Genomic DNA, 8,995 nt, shown 5'->3' with positions numbered 1-8,995 from the left:
TATTTTTATCCTTGGGTTAGGTGTGAGAATCTCAAATCATCTATTTCCTATACTGTCCTCTCGGGCACTATGTGCCCATATTGAACTCCAACTAGTCATTTGCTTCTAAAGGACATCAGTCATTACTTATGGGGCAATTTCTACAAAACCCCTTTAGTATTTGAACTGAAAGTTCCTTCTCTTTCCATTAGGACATGTTGTCACCTGTGGGAACAAGGAGACCTAAATTCTAAACCTAACTTTGTCCACCAATCTTTCAGGTGAACTAGGTCAAGGCACTTCATGTCCCTGAGCCTCAAGTGCTGGTCATCCTTCCACCCTAACTGTTTTTATGGCCCTGTCAAGATTGGGTTGCTCCTCTTCTCTTGACTGATCTCTAGAGCTTAGTGTCTTATCCATCTCTTGCCTAATACTTTGGGAGAAATTTCTCCAAACCTACTTTACCCAAAATGCATGAGGTGTGATAGTAACCAGCCTAGCCAAGTATCTTTTATTATTATCATTATCATCCTTTTTCTTGTTTTTCCTCTTGTTCTTTCAGTAATATATGGTTACAATGATAACTAGAGATTATTTAAGCTACCATGTTTAAAATATTCTCATATCACTACTCAGAGTGAAACCTCTTATGGAACCCTATTTCCCGCAGAATGACACCCTCAATCCTGAGCCTAGCAATCCAGGCCCTCCATGATTTAATCCCAGGATTCCTTACTTCTATGCTTGGGTTCTTGTTCCAGCATTAAGAAGGGTTCAGCAATCTGGAGTAGGCTGTGCGTAGATTAAATAGGAGTCCAGAGATGAAACATAATTTTGAAAGGCATTGGGGGAGCTGAAAGAGCTAAGAGCTAAGATCTAAGTTCTAAGGTCTAAGGTCTCAGATCTAAGGTCTCCTCATCCCAGGACCCCATGCTTTTTATTAACACAATTTACCCTGAGGTGAGGCAGAGATATACACTTCAAAGGGTATACACAAGCATTGTCAGAATGGGGGAATTAGCCTATGGCTGTTCAGGTGTTTGACCAGTAGGAGGCAATAACATGTAGATTAAGATGCCCTTTAGCTGTTTTAAGAATCAATTTAATGTATCCTATTCAGGTTTGGAGAAATGCCTTTAGCCATTCCCAGATTCAGCCCTGCTGTCATGCTGGAATTGGTTTCTGGCACTTCTGCTACTTTATCTGTAGCTTTCACAACTGAATCTGTCCTTTAGAACTTCTATGTGCTTTTTATTTGTGCCCTTCTCTTTCTCATAATGCTGTCTTCTTCCCACCACTTTCTAAATTCTACCAATCCACCAAATATCACTGAGCCTAAACTCATTCAGGCAGCCCTCCTTGATTCCTTTACCTCACGGAGATTACAGAGATATTACAACATTTATTGTGGGGGTCATTCATATATTAAAACTACCAAATTATTTTTTATTTTGCAAAGTAACTTTTCATATGCATGTGGTTTTTATTTTTGTTCACTATATTAATTAAATATTTCTGTATAATCACTAGAAAGCATAGAAAGTTTAGAATTACTCAGGTACTTTGTTTAAAACTTATTATGTCAAAGTTTAATTGTTATATATATGTATATAGATTATATTTAAGAGTGGAATAATACTAGTCTTTGGAAATGAGAGAAAAAACAATCCCTGGCCTGAAAAAGGACTGATCTGAAAAATTATTTACTGAATAAGCAAGATCTTAATTGCATCAGCTATACCATATTATCTAATTTAACCCTCATCCTACCTTAAGATATAAGTATTAACCTCTCCAAGATTCAGTTTCCTCATCTATGAAATAAAGCAATTTTCCTATTATTATACAACCAGTATTTAATGGGGCAAAGGTATAAATCAACTTTTATTTGAACCAAAAGTCCCTACTCTTATGACTATGCTATGCTGCCTCTTTTGGAAATTAAGAAACCTAAGTTTGGCCATCAATCTTCAGGGTGACCTGGGTCAAGGTATTTCATACCCCTGAGCCTCATTTCCTGAGTTCTAAAATAAGGGAGTCTAGACTAGATCAATTAATTTTTTGAACATGACCCACAGTAAGAAATAATAATTTTAAATAGCAACCCTATATATAGCTATACCTATACATATACATGCATATGCATAAATACTTATTTATACATATAGAATACAAATATTTTTATTAAGATTTACTGTATGGATGTAATATATTTTCTATTCTAATGTATTTTATTTTACTTTTTTAAATGCTTAGCTGCAATCCACTAAGCTGTTTACAACCAGGCCAGAATCTGACCCTAGGAAGAGGACCTCTGAAATCCCTTTTTTTTAATACAGTTTAAGGCTCTGACACTCAGCTGGGTGAGAGCTTCAGGGCAGAATCCAAGCTCATAGACTCAGTCTGCCTTCACCTACCAATACAAATACAGGTCAGCTAACTGGCAGGGCCTTGGGCTATGAGCTTTTATGCAAGTTCAACCACAGACATATCCCTGTGAAGTAGGGCATACCACCAGCATCTAAACCTTTATCTATAAATTGAGAGAATGAAACCCTCACTGACCTCACAGAATTGCCAGAGGGAAAACTCAGATTTTCTGTAAAGCCCTTTGGAAATGCCAGATGACCCTCTGGAAGTATCTCTTTCCATGCAGCAAAAAATGTTCTAAAGCAGATACCATTATAAGAATGATATAGAAATACACTGTTTGTACCTCATTACTTTCTGAGTTCTGGGTCTTTAACAAAATCTGGGTAGATGTTTTCACAGTGCACCTATCCTCAAAAATACATGATTCCTTTATAATAAACAGATGTGAAGAGATAAAGAGATGAAGAGAGGTGGTCTCTATTTCAGAAACCATAAATTTCATAAAATACATATTGTTAAATCTTATTATGGAGTTTGAAGATCTTTTTAATATTTCACATAAAAACAGAGTTCCAAAGAGGTAGAGTAATTTCTTTATTTAATTAAGTTTATTGGTTTCAGAGGAAGTGGGCAAAAATTAAAGGTAGAATTTCCTAATGCAGATGGTGCTCAAGCAAAGGATGGGTAACCATTTAGTAAACAGAGTAAAGAGCACTGAAGCATAAAATGGTAAAGGACTAGGTGTCCTTAAAAGTCACTGACTCATTTGGCAAAAATGTAGTTAGGATCATCTACCTTATGCCAGTTACAAAGATGTGCCTTGACATATCTTCCCATCAGAGTAAAGTTCTTCCTTCTTCCCACCTTCTTGAATTTGGACTGATCGTGTGACTTTGGACAATAGGATGCAACCTTGTTCCAGTTCTGAGCTTAAGCTGCAAGAAGCTTTGTTCTCTTACAACTCTGACCAGCTACCTTGAGAAAAACCCTAGGCCAACCTGATGGATGATGAATAATAACACCCCCCATCCCCATCACTTTAGGCAATTGTCACCCAACCACAAGATATGCAAGTGAGAGCAGCCAGCCAATCACTTTCTGACCACAGACACATGAACAAGACTCATTGACATCATCAGAGCCTTACCTAGATCAGCAGAACTAACAGACCCATAGGCTCATGTACAATAATTAATGCTTACTGTTTTAAGGCATTGAGTTTGGGGGAGTTTTGATACACAGCAATAGTTATACAACCAGACACTGAGCTAGGCAGCATTAAGCAAGATAAACAACCCTAAAAGTCTTTTCCTACTATAAGAGTAAATAATTTTTAGAAAATCTCAGGATATATCACCTTTCTTGAGGAATTACCACCCAATGTGTGTACATTTATATCTTTATAAATTTTTAAATGAGTTTAAACATTAACTGTAAACATGAGTTCTTCCTGCAGGCCAATGAGTATGAGCAAGTGCTGCAGAAACTACCACTCTAGATTGCTTCAGACCTTTTGTGTTTCCACAGGTAGCACAGTGATCCCAGCACCTAGTGTAGGATGGCTAGCATCCCTTCTCACCCCTCCCACTAGACATGGGGACGACCCAATCCTTAGATCAGCTTTGTCATTACCAGATATTCTTTGCCCTCCCATGGTGTTAGATTCTTCTGAGTTTTGCCTCCACTTAAAATGCATCAGTGCATGTCCATGCTGCCCTGAAGGGAGACTGGGGCTTGGAGATGCAGGTGAGCTAGACTATGACACTTACTAGTATATTTTGCTTGAGCCCAGAATGATGTACTCTTAGCTTTTGAATTGTATAATTAAGAGGATGGCTTAGAATGCTATGCCTTCTAAATCAAACTAGAAATTCCCTCCTTTTTAAATCTTTGTATTATTTTTTCTATCTCCTGACCCAGCCAAAAACATTAGAGTATTCCTGAAACTGTGCTGTATGCTATGGCAACAGAAGCAGAACAGCCACTGGGAGTCAGAGATGGAGTTGATGTCCTCTTGAGCTCTCCACTCCAGGCAAACTGAGACAGCTCTGGGGCTGCTCAGACATCCCTCTCCTTCTTGTTTCACCTGGTTCCTGGCCTCCTAGCATAATCATATAATCTTGACACTTTCCACATTGACTTTTCATAAAATGATGAGGAATTAGATCAATTCTCGCTTAGATTTAAAAACAGTATTCATCAGTGAGCCTCTCTGCTATGTCTAAATATGAAGAAATGCTTACTATTTTCAGGCAGGGAGAAAGGAGAAGGAAATGGACTAATACATTTTGCAGTTTAAGTGAATTCAAATCCACTTGACATTTCTCATATGCCCTGCAAAAGACAGAGCTTATATAATAAACTTACCGGCCACCTTTCTGCCACTGCCTTTCGGGAGTTTGGAAATCAGTCTACAATGGTATTCTAAGTGTTGAAAAAGCAGTTTCATGTAATATTTTACAAGTTAGATAGTTATGAGCTCTTGAATAAAGGAAGGAGTGAAAAACTATGGAAGAGACTATTCATTCATTCAACAGTTACTGAACATCAATCTCATACAAATACACCACTATAGGGGTTGTTCACTACAGAGAACAAAGATAGAAAGGACCCACTCATTCATTCTTTACTCTAGATCTTAGGAACAGGGCTCTTGGGCAAGAAATATTTTTGATGTAACTCAATTCAGCAATAGGAACTATTTCCTTGGCTTAATAAAACCAGTGTCTTAGTTTTTAATTAAAAATATTAATAGTAGTCACAATAAATATCTATGTTGTATAATTACATGACAGGCACTGCTCTTAAAAGCTATATTATTTTTATTAACTAGATATCAGACCTAGTTCTAAATGCATTTGATGGATCATTCATGTGATCAGCACAATGAATGTACAAGGGAGGTTTTACTATCACACACATTATATACAGGAGAGGAAGGTGTGGAAAGTCTAGTAAATTTCCTATGCTCACCTTTTTAGGTAAGGTCATGAAGGGGGCCCAAGCAACCTGAGTCCAGAGATTTCACTCTACTCTCTAACTGTGACAGCACACCGACCCCATTCGAGGTCTATCATACCAAAATAGAGTCCAAAATATGGTAATAGGAGAGATATTATTTTTATTGATCATAAAGAGGGGGTTTCAGGAGGAAACTAATTATATTAACCTTCCTACTAGAAAGATGTCATAGATTTTAAAGAGTTTAGTGAAAAACTGGCAACAGCTGAGAGAAATGGACACTTCGACTCTCCACCCACTACCATATTCACAAAACCAGAGCTAAGTCTGCATCTTTACCTTCCCCCCTTGTACACATCAAAGAAACAGCTGCCAGGAAGAATGAGTAGAAACAGTCACTGTGAGAGAGTAGACTTCCCCACACCAACAAGAAATACTTGGACACCATTAAGGTGTCTGAGAATACAACTCAGTTTTGATACATCTACCTGGAGATGGAATCAGATTCCACAGTCAAAGGCTTAGCCCACAGATTCCACTTTGGATGCCAGTTACAAACCCAAGTTGCTACCTGTGATTCTGACCAACTGACTACAAACTGAAGATTCCAATGAACCTCTCCAATGTAGGATGCCAAAAGCAAGTCCAGGTTGTTACCTGCACTTAAGACTGACTGGATATAAATCAGAGGTTTTCACAACCCTCTCTTTGGGTTTTATTGATTTGCTAGAAGGGTGCATGAAATTCAGGAAAACTGAATATGGATGGTGGTCAGTTAGGCTCTGATTTGGGCTGTACTCACTAAGATTTCTGTAGTAAGCTGACTTCTGACTGATCCAGGTTGGGCTGGGATGATTAATTGCCTCAGCTCTGCTCCATGGTCTCTCATCTTCCAGCAGGTATGTTCTCAAGGTGGTAGCAGAGACACTAGAACAAGAGGAAATGTCCAAAGCCTCTTGCGGGCCTAGGCTCAGAACTGTCACAACATTACTGCTGCCTCATTTTGAAATGAAGGAAAGAAACTGCATTTATAAGTATCCAACCAAATCAATCAGATCAGATTCAGGGCAGAAATTAGAGGGCCTGAGAATACTCTACCTCTTTAGTGAAAGCAACAGCAAAGTCAATGGCAAAGAGCATGGACAAAGGGAGGAGTGAGATGCTGCAACTATCACTGCAATCTACCACAGGCTGGACTGAATGAAAATTACAGACAGACCTCAGGGGACCTGTAATTCCAGTGAGAGTCAAGTGAGGCCTGGACAGCCAGAAGTCCCCTTCCCCATGCACCCTGATCTAACCAAGCCATGAGTGACCAACCAGGCTGTGATTTATACCAGTCATGGACTCTGATCCTGAATCCCACAGGACAAACAACATCCAGCAGACAAGGAAAATGCTTCTCCAGGACCCAAGCCTTTTAGTCTACTCCACGTTTGTGTAGCCATTTCTCCCCCATATTCTTAGGTTCTCTGTACCCCTCACTTTCTCACTGTGAGGGGTACAGGGAACTGAGAGATAAAATATTTATTTTCTAGAGAGAACTAGCATTACCTAATTGAAAGATTTAAATGATTAATGTAGACCAAGTGTTAAACAGAATTGAACCAAAATTAATTTTTGTCATCATTCATCAAAAGTGTGGTACCAGCCCTAACCGGTTTGGCTCAGTGGATAGAGCGTTGGCCTGCGGACTGAAGGGTCCCAGGTTCGATTCCGGTCAAGGGCATGTACCTGGGTTGCGGGCACATCCCTATCAGGGAGTGTGCAGGAGGCAGCTGATCGATGTTTCTCTCTCATCGATGTTTCTAACTCTCTATCCCTCTCCCTTCCTCTCTGTAAAAAATCAATAAAATATATATATTTTTAAAGTGTGGTACCAGGATAAGACCTGACTAGGCAAAAAAAAAAAAAAGAAAGAAAGAAAGTACATTTTCTCTATACATTGGAATTCTACTATGTGTAAATTTGTGAATCTTTTGTTGATATAGTTAACACTAAAAATTGTGAACTTTTTCAAGAAATCTAAATTTTTGAAGACCTCATCGACAAGGTTCTCTATCACATTTTCCTCCATCTGTGGCCTAGAAGACAATATTAGAGAATGATGAACAACATTGTCTCCATCTGTCTGATTGGACATATTCTCTCTAATCTTTGGGGCCTGCCCTAATTTGTGGTGTTATCTCTGTTTTATTTTTCAAGTGAAATTACTTCATAAATACTTCACAGGCTATTGTGAGAATTAAATTATATAGCAGATGTGAAAGTGTTTTGCATAGTTCAAAATGTTAAAGAAATGTGAAGTTATTTGACATGCTGTTACAATAATAACAATCTAAATGTGCTAATAGGCACTGCTTTCTCATTATGGAGGCAGACTGGTATGGGAGAAATAGCACTAGATTCAGATAGGATTTTCATGTTCTAATTCCAGCTCAGTCCTTTTGAAATTGGTATAACCCTATACAAAACCCATGCCCACTCCAGACCTTGATATTCTCATTAGTATAGTAAGAAGGCAGGTCTAGAGGAATTCTAAGGTACTTTTAAGCTATAAATAACATTTCTTGTTGACACTTTTTCCAACAAAATTTTTCAATTATTTGAGAAAGAAGATCATATATATGGAAGCCCCTTTTCAGAATTCTGCTTTTAAAACAATAATAAAATTATCTTTATCTTAGAGTTAACTTCATTCCAATCATTTTGAATCTATCTGCAGTCATCTAGATATAGTTCTTTTAGTCTGTTTCCTGCAGCAATTACCCCTCACCTCCACTGTGGAGCCTTTCCTAATCTTGCTAATCCTTCTTTAGGGCTTCTTCCTCATGATCCTATAGCTCTTTGGCCAACCATCATCATTGCGTCATTTGCACAATAGCAATCATTAATGGATCCATCCACTCTATAATAGGCAACATGTTACAAAAACTAATGCAATATCTCTAAGATAACCCAGAACTCTGCATGACCTTGTTATTTCACACATTAAAAAACTGAGCCCCGGAGAGGCTAAATATTTTGCCCAAATTTACACAACTCTGAAAGAGATAAAACCAGATACCCCACTCACATCTGTCTAAATGCAAAGCCCTTATTTCTCTTTAAGTCATAGTGCTTTTTGACCTCTACAAAACATGAAAATTTGTACTGTAAAAATGTATTTATTTGTCTCTCTTCTAGATTGTCAACTCCTTGGTAGCTGAGATTTTTTTTAGGTGTTCCTAGTATATAGCATAATACCCGTAGCATTGAAGGTGACAAATAAATGTTTGTTGATTAAATAACATATACCGGGCATGTGGCCACTTCTCTCAAATATTAAATTTAATATGCAGTATTATGATTCCCTATAATAATGCACAATTTTAGAGTGCATTTTTAACTCAAGTTCTTAGGCCTATGAATTAAGTAGAATGGAGTTTTTAAAGACTACAGATACTCTGAAAGCATTCTCAAATGTTTCAAAATAAATCATTTAAAATCTCAAAATCATTATAAACCCCTTTCAAAATAAATCATTTAAAATCTCAAAATCATTATAAACCCCTGATTATAAAGCAATCTCTTTAAATAATTATATGCATCACCATAATATTCTATGCACATAAAAAAAATAACTGCAGTACAAAGAATTAACTTACATATGTCATGGGTCTTATGGCTCCCATCATCAAAT

The sequence above is a fragment of the Myotis lucifugus genome, unplaced genomic scaffold (genome assembly GCF_000147115.1).
Source record: "Myotis lucifugus unplaced genomic scaffold, Myoluc2.0 scaffold_26, whole genome shotgun sequence".
In the NCBI taxonomy this organism is placed as follows: Eukaryota; Metazoa; Chordata; class Mammalia; order Chiroptera; family Vespertilionidae; genus Myotis; species Myotis lucifugus.
The sequence above is the reverse complement of the archived record's forward strand: the minus strand, read 5'-3'. Positions refer to the sequence as shown.